Source organism: Melospiza melodia, chromosome 9, assembly GCF_035770615.1.
Source record: "Melospiza melodia melodia isolate bMelMel2 chromosome 9, bMelMel2.pri, whole genome shotgun sequence".
NCBI classification, from domain to species: domain Eukaryota; kingdom Metazoa; phylum Chordata; class Aves; order Passeriformes; family Passerellidae; genus Melospiza; species Melospiza melodia.
Genome location: NC_086202.1, coordinates 1,132,341 through 1,160,085, shown reverse-complemented (window position 1 = coordinate 1,160,085; position 27,745 = coordinate 1,132,341). Strand labels below are relative to the sequence as shown.

Below are 27,745 nucleotides of genomic sequence, written 5' to 3'. Positions count from 1 at the left end.
TTTGATGGGAATTTTGTGTGGGAGGAAATGGTGGCTTGTGGAATAAGATGAGACATTTGTGTGTGTGCTGCTGCTTTTACTGCTGGGTTATTGACTTCAGAGTGTGTTTCGAGCAGTATTGAATTTGCAGCAGTAAAACACTTCACATTGCCGAACATTTGTGTTTAATAAATTGCTTTTTATGGAAGCAGGAGCCTGTATTTACCAATTGCTTTCTGGAACCTGTGGGATATTTCATCATTCCGCAGAGAACTACCTGAAAACTTTCAGTTTCTGAGTGAGACCAGCCAGTCTCATTTGTTCTGAGGCTGAGGAAAGACGTGCAAGGGAAAATCTGTGCCACAGGAGCCTCTTAGGAAATATTAGAGGAGAGAAATACATTTATGGGGATGGAAGGAGGGAGAGAACAGCGTTAACATCCAGCTGCTAATGGACTGTGTGGCATCCACCACTTCCCGGAGTTCTTAATGGCCTCTGTGACTGAGAAAAGCAACATTCACCGAGGTTTAATAAATTTTTTAGCTTTCTAAGCGAGGCTGGCAGCTCCAAAGAGCGACATTTTCACCAGCCCATTAATGCCTCCTGAATTTTCTGCCTTGCCACCTTCTGCCTGCCAGTTTGTGCCTCTTTATCTGCACTAATTAAGCAGCATTTCCATCCAGAGTCTTTGATTTGCACCCGAGGATCTCTCCACTCCCATTTTAGTGCCATTTTGTTCCCCTGAATGCCTCTGATGTCACCAGCGAGGCCGCCTATTCCAGGACATGAATTTTTCACCAAGTCCTACACCTCCATTTTTGGGAGGGGGGAGAGGGAAAAAGGGGGCATGAATACAGAATGACTCCTCTATTTTCACTTCAAAGGCTATTTGGGCCGCTTCAAAGGGTTCCTTTGCCACAGAGAAATCATGTTTTTTGAAAACACTTAAAAAAAAATGAAAGGCAGCAAGCGACTTTGTGCTGAGAGAATTCCTCCTTGGACAACTCAAGCGGTGCTGGGCAGTGGTGATTTCGGTGTGCTCAGAGGACTTAATCATCCTGTGGGCTTTGATTGGTGCCTCCAGGCTCCCCATCTCCGTGACTACATTTAAATTAGAAATAAGGCAAAACGTTTTGCTGCGCCACCGCGTCGCTTGGATCCCTGCTTAGCATTCTCCCGCTGTCCCCGGGATTGCAGCGGGAAACCTCAATTTGTCTGCTTGCCCTTGTGGGATGTCTGCTTAAACATCCTCCAGTGCGATCTAAGAGGCCTGATTTGCCCGTCATTCCAGCCCTGGTAATTCTGTTTAATGTTGTTTAATTCTTGCAGGAGGGTTACGGGTGAAGTACTGTGATGGTGTTCACAGGGGTCCCAGGGTGAGGGGAGAGACGAGGATCTGACTCCATGTTTCATAAGGCTGATTTATTATTTTATGATATATATTACATTAAAACTATACTAAAAGAATAGAAGAAAGGATTTCATCAGAAGTCTGGCTAAGAATAGAATAGCAAAGAATGATAACAAAGGTTTGTGGCTCGGCTCTCTGTCCCAGCCAGCTGTGATTGGCCATTAATTAGAAACAACCCCATGAGACCAATCACAGCTGCACCTGTTGCATTCCACAGCAGCAGATAACCATTGTTTACATTTGGGTCCTCTCAGCTTCTCAGGAGGAAAAACCCCAAGGAAAGGATTTTCCATAAAAGGTGTGTGTGACAAAGTGCGGCGCTCGTTTGCTTTGGTGACACTGGGGTTGTGAGAGGAGGGAAAAGGCTCCACATGGCACTGCCTGGAATGGCTGCTTGATCTTGCTGGGATTTAACGAGCCTGGAGTGAGCAGGGAGGGAGCTGTTAACAAGAATCCCACTTTTCTCCTCCCGGCCGTCCCCAGAGCTGGCGGCTGACGGGAACTCCCAGGAGCAATGAGCGGCTCTGGGGGCTGTGGGTGCACAGAGCTGCTCTGGGCTCCCTGAGGAGAAACCCAGGGGAAATCTGCCTGTGATTGACAGCAAAGAGATGGAGGTTTCAGCTGGGAAAAGTTCTGGGGTTTTCAAGTTTTTGTTTTCTTACTTTTTCCTCCCTCAGGAGTTGTGCTGCCATGCTTTGCCTCTCACTCCGAGAAGCTGAGTTGTTGAACACAAACTGAACTGTGTTCCTCACTAGCAATCCACATTGCAAAAATGGCTTTAAATTTTTTATTTCTTTTCTGTGTGTGTGTGTGTGTGTGTGTGTTTCCAAATATAGGCAATTCTGGATTATTTCAGGAGAGATGATGGTGCCTGGAAGTGAAATTTGGATCTCCTGGCTTCCAGAACAGGGTGGTTTTCTTGAGAAGGGTAAGTCCCTGAAATGCTGAAATGTGGCAAAATTGAAAAAAAGGTAAATTTTGATGGGATGTTGGGCAGGAATGGTTCCCTGCAGGGTGGGCAGGTCCTGGATCCCTGTCAGTGCCCAGGGCCAGGCTGGACATTGGGACACCCTGGGACAGTGGGAGGTGTCCCTGCCATGGCTGGGGTGGCACTGGGGGGATTTGGAGTCCCTCCAAACCAAACCATTCCATGAGTCTCTGCTTCTGCACTTCAGCAGATCAGAGTGGAAATTGCAAATATATATTTATTTTTAGATGCCCCTCTCTGGTTGATTTCCAGCTGAGTGTTCTCCTTTCTGGGAGGAGGATCCTGAGCTCTGGGGATGCTCTGGGGGTGATGAGGGACGCCTGGCTCTGCTTTCCCAGCCCTTTTCCCAGAGAACCAGCAGCAGCTTGGCTGTAATTGCTCGCTGCTCTCCATCAGCGCCTCTCCCTCCTGGCAGCTCTTTAATAGTTTACATCTCTGGGGGTTGGAAATTACTGGTTTAATTAAAACAATTTGTTTCAAATGGGGCTCCCAAATCCCCGCGTGATGTTTTAGGAGCCTTGGGCGAAGAGCTGGAAATGGAGAGAAGCAATTGGGAGGGTTTAGAGTGAGGCTGGAAGGAGGAGTTGGGATTTTTTGCACAATTTTTGAGGCCTGGACTGGCAGTGGGGGAGACAAAATTGTGTAGGACTGAGATTTTGTCTCCCAAATTTTGATTTAATTCACCATGGGCAAGCCTTTGCTGGGGTTGGACAGTGCTGTCAGCACAGGGTGGGATTTTGGGATGTCCTGTGCAGGGTCTGGAGCTGGACTGGGTGATCCCTGTGGGCCCCAGCTCAGGATTTTCCACAATTCTGTGAGGTTTAGTTGGACCTTGTTTGTTTTGTGATTGAGAGAAGATACTATTTTCTGGTGAAGGAAAGGAGAGAGCCCAAAAAAAGGACCTTGGACACCTGAATGGCACAAAAATGCACTTTGGAATTGGGATTGGCGGGGCAAGAGCCACGAGTGGTGTGCACAGGGTGGGAGGGGAAGGTGGCAGTGCCAGGCAGGAGAACTGGAATATCCTGAGCTGGAAGGGACCCACAGAGTCCAGCTCCTGTGTGGATCAAGCCTGGATTTACTCTAGGATGCTCTCCCTCTGCACTCATGGAACCTCAAGGCTTTGGGGCTTGGCTTTGCTCTTAACTGGCGGGAATTTTATTTAAAATAATATTTCAAAACATTTTCCTTCAACTTTGCTACTTTGGGTCTTTTACCATGTTCTGTGTCCCTGGCACAGGGTGCCCAGAGCAGCTGTGGCTGCCCCTGGATCCCTGGCAGTGCCCAAGGGATGTGGGACAGGGACAGGGGCTGGGATTTAGGGATGGATTTCCATGGCCCTTCCCACCCAAACCAGTCTGGGATTCTGGGATCTGCTTCCCTTAGAGCCAGAGGGCACAAACCTCTGCTGTCATCTTTCTAAATAAATACAATGCTGTTACCAGAGGGCACAAACTTCATGAGCCGCAAGCCTTTCCCCTTCTCGATACTGAATTATTTTCCCAACAAAGAATCAGTTTATTCCTTGGATTGCAAGGAAAACACACGGCGAGGCTCAGAGCTCCTGTTGGTGCTGCCTCTGCCTTTCCAGGTTTTCCCTGCTCTCCCACTCCCTGCAGCCCTGAACGAGTTTCCCTCTCCTTCCACCTGCAGATGGGAGCTCATTATGGGGATTTGTCAGACACCTCCAGCATTTTTAGCAGGAGCACAACAAATGCGCTGCATTTACATCGTTTCCTTGTTAGCTCTTTTTTTTTTTTTTTTCCTCCCTGACAAGCGAATCTCAAATTCCAGTTGTTTTAAATGCAGCCTGGCTTCAGAACATCTTGTAAATTATGATTTCCTCCATGTACTCGTTCTTCATTTTCCTCCCAGACAGGTTCCGGAGGCAGCCTGGGAAAACACAACCTGGAGAATGAGTTGTTTTGGGTGGAGAATGGCTTTTGCCAGGATTTATGTTGCCTTTATGGAGACACAAGGAATTCTTCTGACAATTTAAGTCCCTGCACTGAAGTAAGTTGTTTTTTGGTTGTGTTTTTTTTTCCAGTGCTGACGGTAATTTAGACAGAAACTCAGAGATTTTCAAGTCTGCTTCACTGAACTTGCGTGATGGGTTTTGTGTGGATTTTGTGCCAATAGGGAGAATAATATCCAAGGAAAATTGTGGATACCCATCCCTGGAAGTGCCCAGGGCCAGGCTGGACATTGGGAGCACCTGGGACAGTGGAAGGTGTCCCTCCCATGGCACTAAATGGGATTTAGGTCCCTTCCAGCCCAAACCATTCCTTGTTTTCAGGCTTCTAAGCTTTCAATCCCAGTCCTGAGCAGCTTCATGGAATATTTGTCAAACTACAAACCCATTTTTCCCTGAGGATGTTTTAATTGGCTTTGAGTTCTTGAGTGCTGGTAAAGATTGAGATAAAATCGAACATCAGAGGTGGAAGAGTTGCTGCAAAAAATCAAATCAATAATGACCAGAAAATGAGGAAATCTGGCCTGGAAGCCACAATGACAGATGGAAATTCCTCCAACAATCTTAGATAGTAGGTAATGGATCAGGATCCTTTGGAATGACACAGAGCCTAAGGAAGCACATGGATTTTCCCAGTGGACCCATAATAAAATAAATAATTTTTTCATGGTGTTACACAAACGAGAAAACCAAACCAAGCTTTCTATGCGGCAGGAAATGTTTTGTGTTTCTCAGTGCTGGTTTCAGTGCTGGTTGGTATAAAACCTTACTTTGAAGCTCTTGGAATTTAATTTCCTTATAGAAAAGAAGCTGCTTTCTTCAGAGCAACAATCCAGCAACAAACAAGCAGCAATCCTGTAAAATTAATGGGCTTAATTAAAATGTACATGGATTGGGGAAGGATCCACAAGCATAACAGAGATTTACTCTCTCATACCAGACTGAATAAATTTCCATGAATTTCCTGGGAGATTTTTAAGGCATTTTATGACCTTGTTTATAAAAGGAAACTTGGGATTTAGAACTTGATTAGTTTTAAGAAAATACTGGAAAGACCATCTCCAAGTGTTTGGTAAAGCATTTCTTATTATCTTTAGGAGATTATAATCTTTCTAAATAAATAGATACAGCAGAACTCACAGATTTTGCATTTCTGAGTCAAAACAGAGATAATTTTTTCAGTAATTTTTAATAATAATTTGCAATTTTCGGTTAATTGTTGTGACTGGATTTGGCTGAGAGCTCTCACTTGTGTCTGGTTGAAAAGCCATTCCCTGTTCCCAGTTCCTTCCTGCTGGTTTTTGCAGCCTGCAGAACGTCCTGGATCTGTGTGGGTGCCAATCCCTGTTATTGGAACAATTACCAGCTTGTTCCTGGGAATCTGGTGCTGCCAGGGACTGGAATCTCTGCACGGCTCCCTTCTGCAGCAACCCACCAAAACCTGGGCAGAGGAACCTCAGGGGGAACTTCTGCTCCTCCAGGAAAGTCCAGCAGGAGCTGGGGAGGAACAGGGACAGGAGCAGAGGGAACGGCCCCAGGCTGGGCCAGGGCAGCTCAGGGTGGGCACAGCAGGAATTGCCCCATGGAAAGGGGGCTCAGGCGCTGCCCAGGGAGGGTTGCAGTGCCCATCCCTGCAGGTGGCACCTGGAGCTGGCACTCGGAGCTCTGGGCTGGGGACAGGGTGGGATGGCACCAGTTGGTTGGACTCCATGGGCTGCCAGGTTTCTCAGTGACCCTGTGGTGCAGCTCCAGCTGTAGAGAAGCAATTTCAGCTCTGATGTGTTTGGCTTCCCATCCAAGACCTGGGAAATGGAGCTGTTGGCTTCCTGGAACCAATGGGAAACCAGGGGATAACTCCTGTGGGAATAATAATTCCTTTGGGAATAACTCCATTGTCGGGAATAATTCCATCAGCGATGATTCCTGTGGGAATAATTCCATTGGGAATAATTCTTGTGGGAATAATAATTCCATCAGCAATAATTCCTGTGGGAATAATAATTCCTGTGGCAATAATCCCTGTGGGATTAATTTCATTGGTAATAATTCCATCAGGAATAATTCCTGTGGGAATAGTTCCATTGGCAATAATTCCATCAGCAATAATTCCTGTGGGAATAATTCCTGTGGCAATAATTCCATTGGCAATACTTCCATTGGGAATAATTCCTGTGGGAATAATTAAATTGGCAGCAATTCCATTGGCAATAATTCCTGTAGGAATAATTCCATCCCCTGGTGTGAGGCAGGGCTGGTGGAGGACACCTGGCCCTGGCTTTTCTCAGCTGATGGAGCCCATGGGAACAGGAGCAGGGAGAGGGCCCCCACTCTCCTCCCACACAGGCCCAGGGTGGTGACAAGAACCCTTTTATTGAGGGATCAGGGTGCTCAGTCCTGACCATCCCTGTGTTGGCTGGAAATCCCTTGCCCAGGCTGCTGGGGAAGCTGCAGCTCCTCAGCCCATGTTTCAATTCAACAAGAAAACCAACAAAAAGCCCCACTCTGGGTAATTTCAAACTATTTACTTTTCCAATTTGGCTACTGAACTGGAAAATCAATTGTTTCTACAGCTCTGCTGGAGATCCTGGGCTGAGCTCTCCATTTGTCTGCCAGGCTTGGAGTGAAAACATTTCTGAGGCTGAGGAGTAAATCAGCTGCTGTTGTATTTTCCATGCTGCATCCCCAGGCTTTGGACCAAATTGCCTTGTTTAGCTGGCCCTTGCTGGGATCAAATACCCCCAGAAAATGAGATTTGAATTCTGGGAACTGGAGTCCCTTCCAACCCAGCCATGCCATGAATTTTACAGCGTGCAGCTCATGCTGAAATCCTTCACTGGAGCCATCAGCCGTAGGGGCCATCAGCATAAAACAGACCTTTTCCATGAGATGCCTCATAATAATTGTTTAAATAACAAGCAGCTCCTCTGATGGGCATTTCTGAGCCCAGTTTCTCCAGGGGCAGTTCAGGGAGAGGACCTTCCTGCCAAGGTACAGACAGCAATCCGTGTGGGGTGAAATATCAGCCTGGGAGAGGAGAAATAGCAGGAATTCTGACTGCTGAGGGGCTCTCAGAAACCCTCAGGGAAGGGGAGATTGCCATCCCTGGGATTTTTTGGGGTTATTTTATTTTTGGGGTTTTTTTTTTGTTTTGTTTTGTTTTTTTGGTTTGTTTTCTGGTGTTCCTGTGTATTTGAAGCATGGAAGTGGCAGGTTCTGAGCACTTCAGAGCTTGCATTTACAGCCTGATGGTATCCAAGGGCAGCCCTGGAACAACCTGGCTCGTTCCCAAGGATAATTGCAAATGGAGTTTTCTCTGCTCAGGAGAAACCAGGGGTCAGTGGTGAAGTGAAGAAAATGAAGTTTGGGTGTTTATGGCTGGAATTGGTCTGGAAGGGGCTCCTGGTGAGCTCTCCCAGCCTGGCTGCAGAGCAGAGCACTCTGGACTCTCTGCACCAGGTTTTTGTTGTGCTGGGATGGGTGCAGAAACATTGCATTGGGAATGGCAATTATGGATTGGGAATGGCAGTTGTGGGTTGGGAATGGCAATTTTGGATTGAGAATGGCAATATGGATTGGGAATGGCAATTATGGATTGGGAATGGCAGTTGTGGGTTGGTAATGGCAATTTTGGATTGGGAATAGAAATATGGATTGGGAATGGCAGTTGTGGGTTGGGAATGGCAATTATGGATTGGGAATGGCAATTATGGATTGGGAATGGCAATATGGATTGGGAATGGCAATTATGGATTGGGAATGACAGTTGTGGGTTGGGAATGGCAATTATGGATTGGGGATGACAATGTGGATTGGGAATGGAAATATGGATTTGGAATGGCAATTATGGATTGGGAATGGCAATGTGGATTGGAAATGGCAGTTGTGGGTTGGGAATGGCAATTATGGGTTGGGAATGGCAATTATGGATTGGGAATGGCAATGTGGATTGGAAATGGCAGTTGTGGGTTGGGAATGGCAATTATGGATTGGAAATGGCAGTTGTGGGTTGGGAATGGCAGTTGTGGATTGGGAATGGCAATGTGGATTGGAAATGGCAGTTGTGGGTTGGGAATGGCAATTATGGATTGGAAATGGCAGTTGTGGGTTGGGAATGGCAGTTGTGGGTTGGGAATGGCAATGTGGATTGGGGATGACAATGTGGATTGGGAATGGCAATTATGGATTGGGAATGGCAATATGGATTGGGAATGGCAATATGGATTGGGAATGACAATGTGGATTGGGAATGGCAGTTGTGGATTGGGGATGACAGTTGTGGGTTGGGAATGGCAATATGGATTGGGAATGACAATTATGGATTGGGAATGGCAATTATGCATTGGGAATGGCAGTTGTGGGTTGGGAATGGCAATTATGGATTTGGAATGGAAATATGGATTGGGAATGGCAGTTGTGGATTGGGGATGACAGTTGTGGGTTGGGAATGGCAGTTGTGGGTTGGAAATAACTATCATAGATTGGGAATGACGATTGTGGATTGGGAATGACAGTTGTGCATTGGGAGTGACAATTGTCTCTGTCTCAGAGCAGGAGCCCTACAGGGGAGCTGTGCATTGTACAGTGGAATTCCTGGGAGGAGCAGAACACCCAGCAGCTCCAGAAGAGAAACAATGTGAGCTGGTGCTTTAACCCCTCTTCTCCCATTTCCCTTCTCCAGATCCCCCCCAGATCCTCCCAGACTGACCCTGACCTCCCAGTGCTCAGGGCATGGGGTGATGTCCTTTAACACCCACCCCTTCACAGAGGCTGCTGCTGGAAACCTCCCCAAAACCACAGCCTCATCCTGTGCCTCATTCTCTGTGAGCAGAATAACCCTGGTGATGTCCTACAACAGAATAACAATAACCCTGGTGATGTCCTTTAACAGAATAACAATAACCCTGGTGATGTCCTATAACAGAATAACCCTGGTGATGTCCTATAACAGAATAACAGGATAACCCTGGTGATGTCCTATAACAGAAAGAATAACAGGATAACCCTGGTGATGTCCTATAACAGAATAATCCATTTCCCACTGCACTCCTCCCTGCAGCCCCTCAGGAGCAGCTCCAGCCCAGCCCTGGCTCCACACGGGGCTCTGTGCCCAGGATCCCCAAGAAAACAAATGAAAGGAAACCAAAATTGCTGGGAAAACCATGGATCCAACACTTCTGGCTCTGCCACTGTACAGACACCAACATTTTTCTCTCTTTCACCACCATTTTCATTATTGATGGGGGCTAATGCCAGCTGGGATGATCAATTAACACACATTAATCAAAATTACCACAATTCACCATTTCTCAGGTGTTTGCAACAAGGGCACTCCTTCCATCTTCCCTTCACTCACCCTTTGTGTGAGGGGAACAAACAGCAGCTCAGGGCGAGCTGTGTGCATCAGTCCCTGGGGCTGAGGATCAGCTGTGCAATCCTCATGGAAAACCCCTCTCTGACAAGTCCCTCATTCCTCCACATCTCCTTTTCATCCCTCATTCCCCAAACCTCCTTTTCATCCCTCATTCCCCAAACCTCCTTTTCATCCCTCATTCCCCCAACCTCCCTTTCATCCCTCATTCCCCAAACCTCCTTTTCATCCCTCATTCCCCCACTCCTCCTTTTCATCCCTCATTCCCCAAACCTCCTTTTCATCCCTCATTCCCCACACCTCCATTTTATCCCTCATTCCCCCACTCCTCCTTTTCATCCCTCATTCCCCAAACCTCCCTTTCATCCCTCATTCCCCCAACCTCCTTTCATCCCTTATTCCCCACACCTCCTTTTCATCCCTCATTCCCCCAACCTCCTTTTCATCCCTCATTCCTCCACACCTCCCTTTCATCCCAGGCTGCCATGACAGCCCCTGCTTTATCTGCCACCAGGGGCTGTTTTTCATGGCCAAATTGATGCACTCCTTTGTTTTTCCCCTTTTCTTCTTTTTGTCTTCCCCTTTTCCATAATTCATCCTTTAAAGATAACACCAGTGGCAGTGAAGAAGTGCAGCTGAACTCTGACAAACTCCCCAAAAGCTCCTCAGCCACTGGCAGCAGTCTGCAATAAATCAGGTGTTCCACCCAGCCTGAGCAGACAGGCTGGGAAGCAGGCAGAAATAACTGCAAATGAAATGACTTTGTTTTAAGTGCAGCCAAGTCAGGGCCTGCTGATGCTGCAGAAATATTGTTCTCTGCATTTCCTTCCTCTCCACGAGTTTCCTCCTCATCACACTCCTGACTCGGTTGGGATTATCTCAGAAAATGTAAATATCTGCCTCATTTGCTCTGGCTGCAGCTCTGCTGGGAGCTCACCTGGTGAATTTTAGGGGAACATTGGGTTATTCTGCTCAGAGAGAGTGAGGGAAAGGATGAGGATGTGGTTTGGGGAGAGGCTTTCAGCAGCAGCCTCTGTGAAGGGGTGGGTGTTAAAGGACATCACCAGGGTTATTCTGTTATAGGACAGCACCAGGGTTATTCTGTTATAGGACAGCACCAGGGTTATTCAGTTATTCTGGTAAAGGATATCACCAGGATTATTCTGTTATAGGACAGCACCAGGGTTATTCTGTTAAAGGACATCACCAGGGTTATTCTGGTGAAGGACATCACCAGGGTTATTCTGTTAAAGGACATCACCAGGGTTATTCTGTTATTCTGTTAAAGGACATCACCAGGGTTATTCTGTTATTCTGGTGAAGGACATCACCAGGGTTATTCTGATATAGGACATCACCAGGGTTATTCTGTTAAAGGACATCACCAGGGTTATTCTGTTATTCTGGTAAAGGACTTCACCACATTGCCAAGCCTTCCCCAGGAGGGACTCCAACCTTCTTTCCCAGGCTCCTGGGATTCCTGGGGTCACTTTCACCATTTCTGTCTGGATTGTGCTTGAGGCTGAGCCTGGAGTGTGATTTTCCAAGTGAGAATCTGGGATGTGGGCCCAGTGCCTGGGAATGGGGAGAGAGAGCACGAAGGGAGCAACGTTTGTGCAGGGAGAGAAATGGGACAGGCAAAGATTCTCTTTGGAATTTGGGTGGCAAAACGTGCATTTATCCTTTTCCTCCCTGCTGGAGCTCCCCACCGAGCCTGCTGTGATGGAAAAGGAGCAAACAGCATTTTAGTTCAGCTGGAAAATGCGCTCCCAGCACAGGGAATGGAGGCTGGGAAGCTGCAGTGGGCTTTGGAGGGGTCTCTGCCCCAGCCAGCCCAGCCTGGTGCCAGCAGATCCCTGCCCTGCTGGAGCATCCCCCATCCCACCAGGACTGGCCTAATTGCCAGCAAAGCCAACACAAATTTGCACATGGCAGGCTGGAATGATGCTTCCCACAGCTAAACAATATTAAAAAAAAAGAAAAAAAAAAGCCCAGCAAAGAGAGAAGTGATTCTGCCTGGAGGCACCTCGGAACAATAGACTTGGTAAATGACTTCAGACCTCAAGCTGTCCCATCTTCCCAGCCCACGGGGAATTGCTTCCCTTAAAAGCAATTAAAAGCTCCACACCAGCTGTGGCTGGGCTCTGATTTGTATTCTGCAAAGTTTTCTCGGGTTTAGTTTTTTAAGGCTGCCTTCATTCCCATTTTCCCCCGTTCCCCTGCTCTCCAGGTGCTCAGCAGTGGTTGGGATTGCAGGTGGCAGCCGTGGCAGTGATGGATTCTCACCTCATTCCTGCACCAGGGCCTCTCAGTCACTCAGGGCATGAATGCTGGTGCAGTTCCCAAGCTGAGGCTCAAAATCGATCCCTGCAGTGGGAACTTCTGCACAGCCTTGGAAATGGGACACAGGGAGGAAACTGTGGCCACGGAGAGATCTTGTGTCCAGGTAAAGCTGTGTGTGGTGGTGCTCACAGGGTCCCAGGATGAGGGAAGAGAGGATCTGACTCCATGTGTCACAAGGCTGATTCATTATTTTATGATATATATTACATTAAAACTGTACTGAAAGAATTGAAGAAAGGATTTCATCAGAAGGCTGGCTAAGAATAGAAAAAGAAAGAATGATAACAAAGGTTTGTGTCTCAGACAGTCTGAGCCAGCTGACTGTGATTGGCCATTAATCAGAAACAACCCCATGAGCCCAATCCCAGGTGCACCTGTTGCATCCCACAGCAGCAGATAACCATTGTTTGCATTTTGTTCCTGAGGCCTCCCAGCTTCTCAGGAGGAAACACCCTAAGGAAAGGATTTTCCATAAAAGATGTCTGTGATGGTCTGTGTCCCCAGGCTGGCACAGGTGCCCAGAGCAGCTGTGGCTGCCCCTGGATCCCTGGCAGTGCCCAAGGCCAGGCTGGGCACTGGGGCTGGGAGCACCTGGGACAGTGGGAGGGGTCCCTGCCATGGCAGGGGTGGCACTGGGGGGGATTTGGGGTCCCTCCAACCCAAACTCCACCACATCCATCCCTGTCCCTGTCCCCAGGTGCCACAGCCACCCATTCCTTGGACACCTCTGGGATGTGAGCTCCCTGTGCCCGAACCCTTTCCATGCAGAAATGAGGAAATTTCCCATTACCCAACCTCACCCCCCTGGTGCAGCTCAAGGCCTTTCACCATTATCACATTTTGACACAGATCTGCGAGGAAAATCCTCTCCTGGCTCCCAGAGCTGTGGTCAAGTGGCTTCATTAAAACCTGCACCATCATCCAGGCAGGAAATTTCCCTTTCAAGAGGGAGCTCCAGTGTTTGCAGAGCGCCAAATAAACCTCGAGGACACTCCTAATTTTTCTGCTGGGGATATATTTTAGCTAATTAAATCCCTGAAAAGGAACATCTTAAGCCTTGTCAAATTAAAGAAGGCACAAGCAGAGCTTTTCCCTTCTCAGCAAGATAGAGGGGAAATAAACCTCTGTAATTTTATTGTTTCTCTTTTTTTTCAGGTTGAAGGTGTTGGAAGCTGCCAGAGCCACTGATTCCAATTTGTGTTTCTCCATCTGCATGGAAAATCCATCTGCTTGCAGAAATTGTATTTACACAGCCCATAATCCTGAGCAGCCTCAGATATTGGGGATTGAGGCTCTAACGACATTGGAAACCATTTTTATTAAGAGGCAGAAATTGAATTAGGTAATTATATTTATTGATGGGAAATTAAATTTAACAACTGCGAATTGCCTTAAGTCAGTGTAGCCAGATTTTCATTAGTCCAAATGCGAGGAGTTGCTGCTTTAGTGCATTCTGCTCAGCTCGGGAGGGGCAGCCTGGGGTTGGGGCTGGAAAAGGGGATTTGGGATCACAGCAGCTCCCACCCCCTGCCTGGCTGTTCCTTCATGGGTGAAACAAATCTGGTTTGTGCTTTAACAGCCTTTCAGAGACTGTGAAGTGCCCAGCATCCCCAGCCAGGGCACTCTGCAGGGGAGAAAATGGCCTCAACTTCCTACAAAACTGAGGTGAAAAAGGGAATTTTCCTGGTGTGGTGGAGCCAAGGTCCTCCCTGCACATCTGAGCTGTCTCCCTCTAGTTCCTGATCAAAATTCAAAGTTGGAGTGAATTTTGTGGGCCTGAGATGCCATGTTTTATGTTTGTGCTCCCAAACTCCAGCTCTGAGGCTGACTTTTCCTATTCCTGATAAAAGTGAATTTTGCATCGCTGTCCAACAGCTCCATCACTGTCCTGGATGTGATGTGCTGTGACCTGTGACCTGCAAACTTGTAATTCCATAACAAAATCCACCCCAGCAGCCACCAGTGGGGCAGGGAGATCCTTGGAATACAAAACCCACAGGGAGGAACACTGAAGACAACCTGGAAACCAGGGAATGCCAGACTTGCATCAAAAACCATTCAATCAACACCCAGGAAGAAGGAATTTTGTGTCCTCTGTAAAAATCCTCAGTTTTCCATGCCTGTAAGTTTCCCTGCATATCAGAATTTTGTTATCTTCTCCAGATAAACAATTTTCCTTCTCTAATTCCCATTAATTCTCAGTATTACTTTTAACTTCACCTGTCCTTTCCCTCTTCATGCTCCCAGCTCCTTCCCACAGGGCACACCTCCCATTCACTTGTCACCAATATTCCTGTTAAATCCATCCTAACCTCCCTGGCACTTTACTGCTTTTCTCCTTCTTGCACTTTTTATTCCTTTTATTCCTGCCCAGATCCAGTGGCTGAGGCCCAGGGAACTCATTCACAAGCTGCTCACTTCTCCCCCTGTAATTACTTCTCACTGCTGTTGTCTTTATTGAGCTGCCTGTCTTTGGGGTTATTTCAGATTTATCTATTTTAATATTTCAGCCCCTGTTTTTATAGCCTTTGGATTGTTCAGTGATCTTTGATTGCATAATTGAAATGTATTTTCCTGCCTCCTTTAAACTCCTGAATTGGCAGGCAAACTCACTTGGCTTTTCTGTTAGTCTCTTCAAGGCTTTTTGATTGATTCCAGCAAGGATCTATCTTTTCTTTTTCCTGATAGTTCCTTTTATTATCTCAATAAAACCTCCCGTGTCAGCTCAATTGAGCAAACTCTTTTTGCACCTGTGCAAACTCAGCCAGGGTTATCATAAATCACATTTGGTGTAAGGAATATCATTAACTTCTTCCCTGGACAACAGCATCCCAACCCCTGCCTCCAGGCCTGCCCTGCTTCTGGCCTGTGTACAGCTGCCTGGCAGGGCTTTGCTTTTAGCTTTTGCAGCTCATTTGTACTCGGGATAGTTTTCTGGGGGATATCTTTCACCTTTTTTTTTTTTTTTTTTTCTCTTTCCTTTCCTTTTCCCCTTTCCTTTTCCCCTTCCCCCCTTTCCCCTTCCCCTTTTTCCCCTTCGCTTTTTTCCTTTCCTTTCCTTTCCTTTCCTTTCCTTTCCTTTCCTTTCCTTTCCTTTCCTTTCCTTTCCTTTCCTTTCCTTTCCTTTCCTTTCCTTTCCTTTCCTTTCCTTTCCTTTCCTTTCCTTTCCTTTCCTTTCCTTTCCCCTTTCCCCTTTCCCCTTTCCCCTTTCCCCTTTCCCCTTTCCCCTTTCCCCTTTCCCCTTTCCCCTTTCCCCTTTCCCCTTTCCCTTTTCCCCCTTCCTTTTCCCCTTTTCCCTTTCCCAAGTAATGGCCCAAAGCCAGTTAAAAACCTGCAGTGTTTGGAGTCACGACCAGGGTAACCTCCAGCAGAAATGAAGTCAGGTGGCCAAGCTAATTTTTTTAACCAAAGGCTTTAAAAAGGAACCAAAAATGGAAATTAAATTTTAATTAGTTATTCATTCCCGTGGTTTAATTATGCAGTGTTCCTCCAGCAATGAGTGTTTGACTCTGGAGTGATTGTTAATTTATGAATGTATTCTGTATTGATTTGGGAGCAGAGCTGTGTGAGCACCATCACCTTTCTCTCAGCATTTCTCCTCAGCAGGCTCAGGGCGTTTGAATTTCTTGTCTGAATTCCTGGTTCAGGCATTTATTAGAGCAAAGGCCGAGTGTAATTACATTAAAATATGAAATAAAGCCAATAATTGCAATGGAGTTCGATAATGCAGCAGATGAAAAGGGGCCATCGGGGTGCCTGGGAGGGGTCAGGCTTCCCAAAATGTTTGTTCTTTTTTTTTTTTTTGAGTAAATTGATATCAGAGCCTGGATCAGAAGTGAGGGATTTGGGTAGAGAAAGCTGGGGTTTAACTGGTGGAAGAACAAAAGGGTTTGGAAATTAATTGGGGGTTTTGGGGGTGTTTAAAAATTATTATTATTATTGTTATTGTTATTGTTATTATCTCAGCATGCCCCACAGGCTCCCTTCGTCACAGACATGGAAATATTCTCCAAGACCCTGGAAAATTCCTGGTTCTTGGATTTTCCTGCTCTGGAATTGCTCCAATGTCCAGGCTCTGCTTAATCCAGCTCAAAGTGGCTTCTCTCTGCAATTTTTACAAAAAAAAACCAAGAGAAAATTCACATAATTCCAGGGTGTGAATGTGATGAAGGCACATAAGAGGAGAGGAGAATTCCTGGTGTTGGAGAAGCAGTAATGGGATAATTGTGGGGTGGTTTGTGGAGAAGGTGACAATGTGAAGAGGCAGTGTTTTGGTTTCAGCATCAGCTCATTCCAAGATTTCCTGACAGATGGACAAGGCTTTGCCCCAATATCTGCAGGAAATGAAATCCAGCACAGAAACAGAGGGAAACAAGGAAAAAACCCACCCTGATTTATTCTGTTTCCCAAGCAGACAGAATGCCCTGGCTGGGTGGGGTTGCACGCTGAGATCCAGGCGTGATCCTGATGAACCATCTGGAGAGCCCTGTCCCACCTGAGCAGCTGTCCCTGACCCTGTGCTGTCTGCAGGACACTCAGCCTGCATTTTGGGGCCATTTTCATTTCCCAAGTCCTTGTTGCTGTTTGTTTCCTTGGATTTAAGAGGATGTCTGGAAAGCAGCTCGGGCTGATTGCAGCGCAGCAATAAACAGGATAAGTAATTAACTCCAGGCAATTTCCTCCACCATTTATTTGCTGCAGCCATCCCTCCTCTCCAAAGGGGGAAAAAAGAAAAGCCTTGTTTTCCAGGCCATTTGGAGCACTTTTGCAGAGGGAATTTTCTCTCCTGTCCATTCTCTTTTCCCAGCCCCTGTGCCTCAGGAAGCAGGTGGAGAATTGCCAGCCCACACCAGCTTTGTGGCGCCCTCACCCACCTTTATTTAATCCCCTGGATCCTCGTGATTTCCATAGGAACTTGAGATTTATGGAGACCAGCAGCCAAGTCAGAGCTGGAAGCAGAGAGGGGTTTGTGGGCAGATGGCAAAACTTGCTTCATTTTCCAGGGTGGGAATAATTCCAGGGAAGAGTGTAAAAAATTGCAGTCATTTCAGCTCCTCACTGCCATTGCCTCCCCCTCATCCCAGGCTGGGTTTTATGGCACCAACCAAAGCACAGGACCTGGCTGGGAGTCCTGTGCTGTCTCAGACATCTTTTATTTTATGGAAAATCCTTTCCTTAGGATTTTTCCTCCTGAGAAGCTGGGAGGCCTCAGGAACAAAATGCAAACAATGGTTATCTGCTGCTGTGGGATGCAACAGGTGCATCTGGGATTGGTCTCATGGGGTTGTTTCTAATTAATGGCCAATCACAGTCAGCTGGCTTGGACAGAGAGCAGAGCCACAAACCTCTGTGATCATTCTTTGGTATTCCATTCTTAGCCAGCCTTCTGATGAAATCCTTTCTTCTATTCTTTTAGTATAGTTTTAATGTAATAACCCCAAAACACCTCAAAATCCCAAAACAAACTCCAGCCCCCAAAACAAACTCAAAAATGCCCAGAGCAAAGCCAACTGGAGAGAATGTTTGAAGAAAACTGAGACTCTAAAGCACGTGTGTGTGCTTCAGGGCAGGACTGGGTTCCACAGGTTCCCATAAAATATTCATTTCATTGGGTTCACACAAATCCCGCAGGAAAACCAAACCCTGCGTGTTCCAAAGGGAAGATTCCTGCAGTTCTTCACTGTGATCCTGATTTACCCTCAGAAATGAACTCTGCAGCTGCAGATTCCTGCAGGTTCCTGCAGAATTTTCCCTTCTCCCACCCCACATTTCAGTGCTGCTTTCCCCACCACCTTCTTTTCCCTTCCCTCTTTTTTCCAGCAGCTTCATTTTGGCACTGCTGTGTTCCCAACGGGGAGAAGCTCTGTGGATGGGGAATTCTGCTCTCTCCCCTGGGAATGCTGGGTCTCCATCCCACAGCAATTCAGGAATTCTGCCCTGGGAATGCTGGGTCTCCATCCCACAGGAATTCAGGAATTCTGCCCTGGGAATGCTGCAACTCCATCCCACAGGAATTCAGGATTTTTCCCCTGGGAATGCTGGCCCCTCTGTCCATCCCTGGCCCCTTTCTGGCTGCCTGAAGCTGTTGATAACTCCTCCAGCCCCACAATTTACTTTGTTCTGCTTTCCTGGGCAATTACATTCCCAGCAAATCCCATTTTTCCTGCTGGCCCCTCCCCGGACTGCTGGGAGAAGCATTGCTACAAATAAAGCTCCACTGAGCAGATAATGAAGCTGCTCTAAAATACATTTAAAATTCAGATGATGAAAGATCATCTATTAAGCACTAATCCTTTTCATTTTTGCATGCTCATTGAAAAAATGAATATTTCTGCTGTGAAATTCGTGCCCAGCCAGACCTGGAGAGGGGCTGGATGGGGCTGGGAGCACCTGGGACAGTGGGAGGTGTCCCTGCCATGGCTGGGGTGGCCCTGGGTGGGATTTAAGGTCCTTTCCAACCCAAACCAGGCTGGGATTCTCTGAAATCTGAGTGCTTAATTTTATTTTTTTTTTTAATTTTCAGTGTTTTTCCAGAGCAGCTGGATGTGTTCACACCTGAAGGATCAGCTAGAGAAACCAGGACATGGAAATAATTCAGGTTTTTAACAGCGTGGAGCAACCTGAGGCAGTGGAAGGTGCTGCTGCCCATGGAAGGGCTGGGATGGGATGGGCTTTTCTCTTTTCTGAGATGATGTTTGAGGGTTACACCCCTCCATTTAGGCGGAATCCAGTTATTAGGTGGAATCCAGGCAGGAACTCGGGAATGGGTTCAGGGAGATTTGGGAGAGCCCTGCAGGAACATCCCAGCTCCTGGGGCTGGCCTTGGAGTCAGGCAGGGAAATGGCAAACCCTGATCTGAACCCGGGTTTGGCCTTGGATTCAGGTAAGGAAATGGTAAATCCTTGGTCTCAGCCTGGGTTTGGCCTTGGATTCAGATTGGGGAATGGCAAATCCTGATCTGAACCTGGGAAAATGGTAAATCCTGCTCTGAACCTGGGTTTGGATTCAGACAGGAAAATGGTAAATCCCTGATCTGAACCTGGGTTTGGCCTTGGATTCAGGTAAGGAAATGGCAAATCCTTGGTCTCAACCTGGGTTTGGCCCTGGATTCAGATAGGGGAATGGCAAATCCGGGTATGCACCTGGGAAAATGGTAAATCCTGCTCTGAACCTGGATCTGGCCTTGGATTCATGTAAGGAAATGGCAAATCCTTGGTCTCAACCTGGGTTTTGGGGATTCAGGAGCTTTGTTTGCTCCCACCAACCCCAGAGCTGAAGATAACCCCCAGTTTGCTGAGAACTTTGTGCCACGTTTCACCTGGAGTTGGATATTGGATAAACTGGAATTTTTTCTCTTGGGTGTGGTTCCCAAGCTGCTCCTAAGCCTCTCCCACAGCTTTTCCTTCACTAAACACCCAATTCCAGTTGGTTCCTGGGGGATGAGCAGCCTCGGGCATTCCAAAGGTGATGTTGGGAGAGTCAGGCCCACCCTCCTCAGGGCTCAGCACAATTCTGGTTTTACCCTCAAAACTCTGGTTTTACCCTTAACACAATTCTGGTTTTACCCTCAGCACAACTCTGGTTTTACCCTCAACACAACTCTGGTTTTACCCTTAACACAATTCTGGTTTTATCCTCAGCACAATTCTGGTTTTACCCTCAACACAACTCTGGTTTTACCCTTAACACAATTCTGGTTTTATCCTCAGCACAATTCTGGTTTTACCCTCAGCACAATTCTGGTTTTACCCTCAACACAACTCTGGTTTTACCCTCAGCACAATTCTGGTTTTACCCTCAACACAACTCTGGTTTTACCCTCCTGTCCAGCCCAGAGGGGCCAAACCCCTCAGAGCTTTATCAGCATTAATCTGATGCGCAGGGTCTAGCAGAATTCTTGTTTTAAATTTAAATCCAAAGTTAATCCATCTCCCCTGATGCTCCAAATCAGTAACCTGCAGTAATTGCTTCTCATAATGGTTTTCTGGACTGGTGCTGATATTTCAAAGTGTGGCTCTTCTCCTGCTCGATGAAATAATGCAAATATTATCACAAAAACAATTACAGCAGGGCAGGAGCTTCCACATCTCTTCGAGGCAGAAAAGGACAAATTGGGGCTTTATGCTCTGGTTCAGATGATACAAATTCTTTGCATAACCCTGGAAGTTTCATTTTCCTCTTTTACTCAAATTTAACTCTTCAGTGAAGCTGCACAGCCATGTTTACCTTGCCCATGAGCTGAAACATTTGCTTAATGGTTACAAATTGCTTTGAAAATTCAGCATCAAAAGCTTTGATCAGGCAACTCCCTAATTGCTGCTTGCTTTTAAAATGTGTGGCAGGGAGTTCTGGTAGCCCTGAGTCTTCAGGAGTGGCTTTCTCCTTGATTGCTCAGCCATGAGTGAGTTTAAAACCCTTATTATTTATCTATTATAGATGTATCAAGTTAAGTCACAGGCTATTTATATGTGGTTTTAAGAGTGGCTTTATGGGTGCTGTTTCTATATTCTCAGCACACCTTTGTCTGGTTCTCAGGGCTCCTTGTTTTATTTGTTTGCATTTTCAGTGGTCCCTGTTTGAATGAGCTGTTTGTGTCGGGTGCCACGTGGGGTTTTGCAGGGTAAGAAATGAATCCTCACATTGGGATGTCAAAATACATCATTTCCAAGGGACATCAACAAGGCCATGTCCACATTCTGACCTTGCTGCTTAAGTCAAGTTTGGGAAATATTTGGTTTGCTCTGGGGCAGTTTTTGTTCGCCCTGGGATTTATGTGTTTGTCAAGTTCATTAAGTCACACGGGATATGGAAATAATTCAGGTTTTTAACAGCTTGGAGCACCCTGGGGTAGTGGAAGGTGTCGCTGTGGGGTCCCTGCACTGTTATCTGTGTCTCTGGGGTGTCTGTGGGGTCTCTGCACTGTTATCAGTGTCTGTGGGGTGTGTAGAAGTTTTTGTTTGTGTACATGTTAAGACTTCATCTACAGGTGTTTACATATCTTCTTCGTGTTTACATATCTTCTTTGTGGATTCTCATGGGACAGATCTTCTGTTATTGCAGATTTCTATTATCTTTCTTTACAAGAATATTTTGTTGTGTTAATTGACTTTCTATTTTTCTGATTTTTTTTTTTTTTAATGGGAACTTGCAGGCTCAGCTGGTAATTCAGTAGAGCAAGACCTGGTTTTATACGGCCTTTTTTACAATAATATCTTCACTTGTATGCCACAGGATCACTCTGAGGTGCATTTCCCACCCAGGAGCTCCCAGGCTCTTTTTCCAGAGAAATCCCACTGAATCAGGGCAGTTCAGGGTTTTTCCTGGCATTCTCCCTGTGGGAAGCAGCAGCCTGGCACTGCAGGACCCTCCTGCATGGAAGCTTTGCCTGAATATGAATTTAATGCAGGAATTCCTCAGCTCATTAATAAACCTTCATGAGGATTCAATTCAGCATTAAAGCCACTTAAATGGCTTTTTATTTCCCATTTATTACTCGGCGCTTCCTCTTATAACTCTGGCATTTTGTGGGTTTTTTCTTTGCCTACTTCATGCAGTTTTAATATTCATATTCTCTCAGGTCAAGTGTGGATGAATTCCTGAGGAGCTGAAAACCAACACAAACGCTCTCTTTGCCCTCCTCTTTTCCCTCCTCTTCCTCAGCTGTGCAACCCTCCAGTTTATCTGGGAGATTTCTCATCCCTGATGGAAGGGATTCCATTGATCCCAGGGTGAGAGGGCACATCCTGTGTTAGTTTAACTGAGGGGAAAACCCTTCATCATTCCACTGGTGGGAAATGAAAATACCTGACATTGCAGGACTGCATTTTGAACAAGCCAAATTTTACCCTCACTTTTAAAACTTTTATTCTGTCAGAGAAATCTGAATTAAGTTATTACACAGTGGAAATGAAGATGGGGTTTGTTGTTTTGATATTCGTTTTGGCATTTAATTTCGATATTTAATTTCTCCATATTTTTTTAATTAAAAGATGTATCATCAGTCTCAACAAACCCAATTGTTGTGTAAAGCTAACACTGCACTTGGCATTTGGGAACTCCTTTAGAAACCTCGTGTTAGAACACAGGGATCAAACGGACTTTTATCCTTTATTCTATTATATAACTGGAATAACATGGTTCCATAAATTCAACAGAGTCCTGTTTGCCTCCCAAAGCTTGCAGGGAAATTTATGGGGTAATGAAAATGTGTTCAGAAAGATAAATTTCTGTTTCATTCTCTGGATTTTTGTCACAGTTTCCAATCCCTGTATTAAATAATCTGTTTCTTTTAAAGAGGGTTATATAACGTCAGGGCTGACAGCTGAGCTTGCAGGATGCTGTAATTAAGCTGAATGGTAAATAACTGCACAAAAGGGCTGCTGGAAACACCAATATCAGACCTGAAAAAGCCCCTAATTCATCAAAAATACAAAAGATATTCCACAGGTGGCATCAATTCCATGTTCTTGAAATAACTTCATTAAAATGCTACCAAGTAATTGAATCATTGAATTTTTAGCCACGGCCTTGAGAGTCCCTTTCAGCAGAGAGATTCTTTCATGAGAGATTAGTGGCTGAGATGGTTTAGAGGCAGCACATGACAGTTTAAGAGGCTGTGTTAGTTAGAAAAGCTTTTAGGGTGTGGGGAGATGGTGGGGTTTGGATCATGTGGAGCCAAATTGCCCTCCCTCTGAACGAGCATTTATGCTGTCTTGATTAATGCCAAGGAGATTGCCAGGGAGGGTTTATTTAGGCCGGTTTTGCAGGTCAGATTTTGCTCCTTTCCCTCCCTGTACCCCCGGCAGAGTGGCTGGAGAGGTCCTGGCAGGGCCCCCTTGGTCAGGGCTCAGTTAAAGCTGGGCTTGCTTGGTCCAGGCTGGGTCACCCTGCTGATCAGAGCCTGCCTGCGTTTCAGGAGCTGCTGTGTGGAGCAGAGATGGGCTGAGCTCCCTCCTCCAGGCTCCCCCAATGGTCCCATTTCCTTCCTCCAGGCTCTGCTCCCAGGGAACAGGGACGGCCTCAAGGGAAATACAGGTTGGATATCAGGAAAAGTGTTTAACTGAAAGTTTTTTTAAAGTTCTGGAATGGCTGCCCAGGGAGGTGGTGCAGAAACCCATCCCTGGGTGTGTTTAACAAGGCCTGGATGTGGCACTGGGGGCCAGGGGTGAGTTGAGGGGTTGGGGTGTCACACACATGTTTTATGAAAAATCCTTTCCTTAGGGTTTTTCCTCCTGAGAAGCTGGGAGGCCTCAGGAACAAAATGCAAACAATGGTTATCTGCTGCTGTGGGATGCAACAGGTGCATCTGGGATTGGGCTCATGGGGTTGTTTCTAATTAATGGCCAATCAGTCAGCTGGCTCGGACAGAGAGCCGAGCCACAAACCTTTGTTATCATTCCTTTCTACTCTTAGCTTAGCCAGCGTTCTGAGGAGAACCTTTTCTTCTATTCTTTTAGTGTAGTTATATATAGTTAATATACAATATATCATTAAGTAATAAATCAGCCTTGTGAAACATGCAGTCAGATCCTCGTCTCTTCCCTCAACATAAGACTCCTGTGAACACCATCTCATTGGGGCTGGGCTGGACTCGATCCTGGAGGTTTCTCCCAAGCCAGTGATTCTGTGATTCAGTGAATTCCAGCCCATTTCCTGCCAATATAATAAAACCATGGAATATCTGCAGCCCTGGGAGGTGCCAGGCTCCCTGACCCTCATCCCAGTTTCCAGGGCTCCTTTGCCAGCCCCGGGGCAGCATTCCCTGCAGCCTGTGCATCGTTCACCAGGGTGCATCCCAGACTATTCCTGACATTCCCCAGTGCCAGGACAGGGCAGTCCTGGCTCTCTGAGCCCCAGGGCTGGCTGCATCTCCTGGCAAGGAAATTTCCTGCTTTTCCTGGGGGCACGGGGAGCAGATGGCTCTTCCTGCAGAGCTCCTTTTCTGGGAGCTTTTATTTATTCCTCTTTTTCCTGCCTGCACTTCAGATGTTTGGATGGGCACGAGGCAAATGCTTTTTGTTCCTGTGCTGTTCCAGGGAGTGATCCTGCAATCCTGCAGCTTTTCTCAGCACCAGAGAGGGCTTTAATTAACCTCTTCAGGGGGAATTTGCTTGATTGTATCACAATGGCAGAAGTGAGGAGGAAGATGTGCTGAGGATAATGAGTGCTGAGAAATATGGAAATAGGAGTGGTGGAAATATGAGGGTTTGTGAGTGATTTTCTAGCAGCTATTTGATAAAAGGTGCTCTGGGATGTGTTCAGGCCCCTGGTCAAGGCTGGGTAAAATGCTGGTGGTAGGGTTTGATGCAAAAATGGATTTTCAAGGCCACTTCTCAGTTTGAATGGGTAAGAACGACAAGCACTGCAGCTCTGGGCTCCAGCTGCAACTCTAGAGGGAGAGCACATCCCACTCTCTGAGCCAAGGAACTCAGCTGAGATTTAAAGAGATCATTCCTAGGAGCTGGCCTGGGCTGGGTTTGCTGTTTTAATGTTTGGAGTCTCCTTGTGCCTTAGGACTTGAATTCAGAAATGTTTAGAATTTAGAAAACAACCCTGCTGAGCTCTAAATTCTCAGGTTACACAGCTTCACCCCTCACGTTAAAATTTCCTCTTTAAACAGGAAGGGTTTGAGCCTCAGGGAATAAATCAACGAGGAAAATTATCTTGGATAATCCTTTTCCACAGAAAGGCAGCTGCAAATCTGGTTTTGTTTGCAGCTTGGGAAGGGTGCAGAGCTGGCTGCTGTATGATTTATTTGGGAAAGTGGGAATAACTGTGGATTTTGGCAGGGAAGCTGTGACAGTTGCGCAGATATTTGGGATGCTCTGGCCTCAAGGATGGGTGTCTGCGATGTGGTGCCTAAAACAAACCCAACAATGGATTTTATCCTGCATCTGAGATTTGGGGGAGATGCTGTTCAGTAAAAATGAAATCTGAGGGAAAAAATCTGCTTGGACAAGAAACAAATGGAGCACTGATTTCTCACAGGGCACAGCTGGAACTGCTGCTGGGGATGCTCTGCTGGGCCACCCCTGACAGCTCCAGATCCTGTTTGCAGGCAGATTTCAATATTTAGTGTGATTCTGTGATCCTGTGTCCAGTAGGATTTAAACATTTACACTGTGTGATTCTGTCATCCTGTTTGCAGGCAGATTTAACCATTTACAGTGTGATTGAGATCCTGTTTACAGTTAGATTTAAACATTCCCATTGTGGTTGAGATCCTGTTTGCAGGCGGATATAAATATTTAAAATGATTCTGTGATCCTGTTTGCAGGCAGATTAAAATACTTAAAGGCATTCTATGATCCTGTATGCAGGCAGATTTCAACATTTCCACTGTGACTGAGATCCTGTTTGCAGTCAGATTTAAACATTCACTCAGTGATTCTGTGATCCTGTGTCCAGTAGGATTTGAATATTTATGCAGTGATTCTGTGATCCTGTTTGCAGGTAGATTTAAATATTTATACAGTGATTCTGTGATCCTGTTTGCAGGCAAATTTAAATATTTAGTGTGATTCTGTGATCTTGTGTCCAGTAAGATTTAAGTATTTACAGAGTGATTCCGTGATCCTGTTTGCAATAAGATTTAAATACTTAAAGGGATTCTGTGATCCTGTTTGCAGGCAGATTTCAACATTTCCACTATGACTGAGATCCTGTTTGCAGTCAGATTTAAACATTCGCACAATGTGATTCTGTGATCCTGTGTCCAGTAAGATTTAAATAACAGTGTGATTTACAGTGTGATCCTGTTTGCAGTAAGATTTAGACATTTATGCAGTGATTATTCTGTGATCCTGTGTCTAGTAAGATTTAAACATTTACAGTGTGATTCTGTGGTCCTGTTAGCAGCGAGATTTAAATATTTAGTGTGATTCTGTGATCCTGTTTGCAAGCAGATGACAACATAATCTATACATATATAGATTATACATATATACATATACATATACATATATATACATAAATCTACAATATACAGTGTGACTGAGATCCTGTTTGCAGGCAGATTTAAATATTTAAAGTGATTCTGTGATCCTGTTTGCAGGCAGATTTCAATATTTACACAGTGATTCTGTGGTCCTGTTTGCAGGCAGATTTAAATATTTACACAGTGATTCTGTGATCCCGTTTGCCCCCAGAGCAGGGCAGGCTCAGCCTGCAGGGCATGGGCATGGCCCCAGGGGCAGCTGAGGCCACTGAGGGTGTCCAGCACGGCAGGGACACGCCAGGGCCAGCACCTGGGAATGGCCGTGCCAGGACTCCCTGAGCCCTGGTAGGGACAGAGACACAGGGTTACCCCCACTGAAATCACTGATAACAAAGGATAAAGGAAATACTCTGGCACAGGGCTCCCTGAGCCCTGGTAGGTACAGGAGCCATGGGGTCACACCACTGAAATCACTGCTAACAAAGGAAATATTCTGGCACAGCCCAGTTCCCAGGTGTTTCTGTATCACTGTGCTCCCAAAAAAATCCATTTCAGGGCTCACTCCTGCCTTGTAATTACAGGTTTGTAGCAAGAGACAACAATTCCCTGCCGCAGGAGGTGGAGTTTGGATGGTGAGAAGGGTTTGAAGTGAAATAAACCGAAAACACGAGCAGGAGAGATGAGAGCCCAGAGGAGAGGAAGAGTGGCTGTCCTGTTTTTAACCCCTGCAGGGCCGGGTGCTGTGGGACCAGCAGGGAAGCCAAGATCATTGGATGGGTGATGGAGGTGCTGTCAGTCAGATGTGGTGTGGTGGAGGCTGAATGTTTCCTGGGAGTCTGAAGAAGTCCTTGCACAGCTTTTCTAGGAGAGCATCTTGGCGCGTGTGCTGCCCATCTATAACAGCAAAGTGTCGTTCAGCTGATGTTTTCTAAATTAATTATGGATTTTATAGTTATGAGCAGCTCTCCAGCCCCGCTGTCTCCCAGACATTAACGGTTTATCTGCACTCAGAACACTTGGAAGGAGTTTCCTCCACACCATCTCCGAAGGCTTGGATGAGACTCGGGGCTGAAATAAATGTGCACGAGCAGCGTGGGCCCTGTGCAGCCCCAGCTCATTTGGAGCACATTTCAGGATTGAATTACACCCGGGTATCTCATCATTTCCCTCACTTGTCACTAAAGGTCATGCAGAGCTGTAAACAATCAATGGCTCTCATGTCTGAGGGGGGAAGCTGGAGCAGTTTTTCATGAGCTGTGAAGGTTAAACGAGGCACTTGCCAAGATCTATTGAGCACCATCCAGGCTTTACATATTTTATGGAATGTTTAGTGCACACTCATTACCACTGCTGTTAATGGCTGATGAGGAATCACAAGGGTTGGGGCTGGAAATCATGCCGTGCACCTCTTCTGCTGGGGATCATCCCAAATAATCCCAAATGGGGGTCTCTGTGAGAGGGGCTCTGCCAAACAGCCTGAGCAGAAGAGGTGCTTCTGGTGTGGAATATCCCAACCCTTGGGATCCTGGGCCCTTGTTATCAAAAATTATTGTTATCAAAAATATTATAAATAATAATAATAAAATTATTATCATTTCTGGCCCTTGTTACAGGCCAACATTGGCTCCTCAAACAAGGGACAGAACAACAGGGAATGGCCTCAGGTGCCACCATGGGAGGTTTAGATGGGCCATGAAGGAGAATTTCCCCACAGAAAAGGCTGGCAAGCATTGGAACAGTGCTGGAGT

At 46.3% G+C, this 27,745-nt stretch overlaps 1 long non-coding RNA gene across 3 annotated transcripts; it reads left to right on the top strand.

Annotated features, from left to right (window-relative positions):
• Positions 1-168: 168 nt before the first annotated feature.
• Positions 169-23,229, top strand: LOC134421748 (uncharacterized). Of its 3 annotated transcripts, none has more exons than XR_010028683.1 (9): positions 169-1,275; positions 2,227-2,318; positions 4,258-4,391; positions 8,897-8,983; positions 11,949-12,164; positions 13,217-13,403; positions 13,937-14,183; positions 16,869-17,026; positions 18,585-23,229. It is a non-coding gene; the product is annotated as an uncharacterized LOC134421748 (long non-coding RNA). The 3 variants fall into 3 exon arrangements; XR_010028682.1 differs by having other exon boundaries at positions 4,254-4,391; positions 8,902-8,983; XR_010028681.1 differs by having other exon boundaries at positions 4,254-4,391.
• The last annotated feature ends 4,516 nt before the right edge of the window (positions 23,230-27,745 follow it).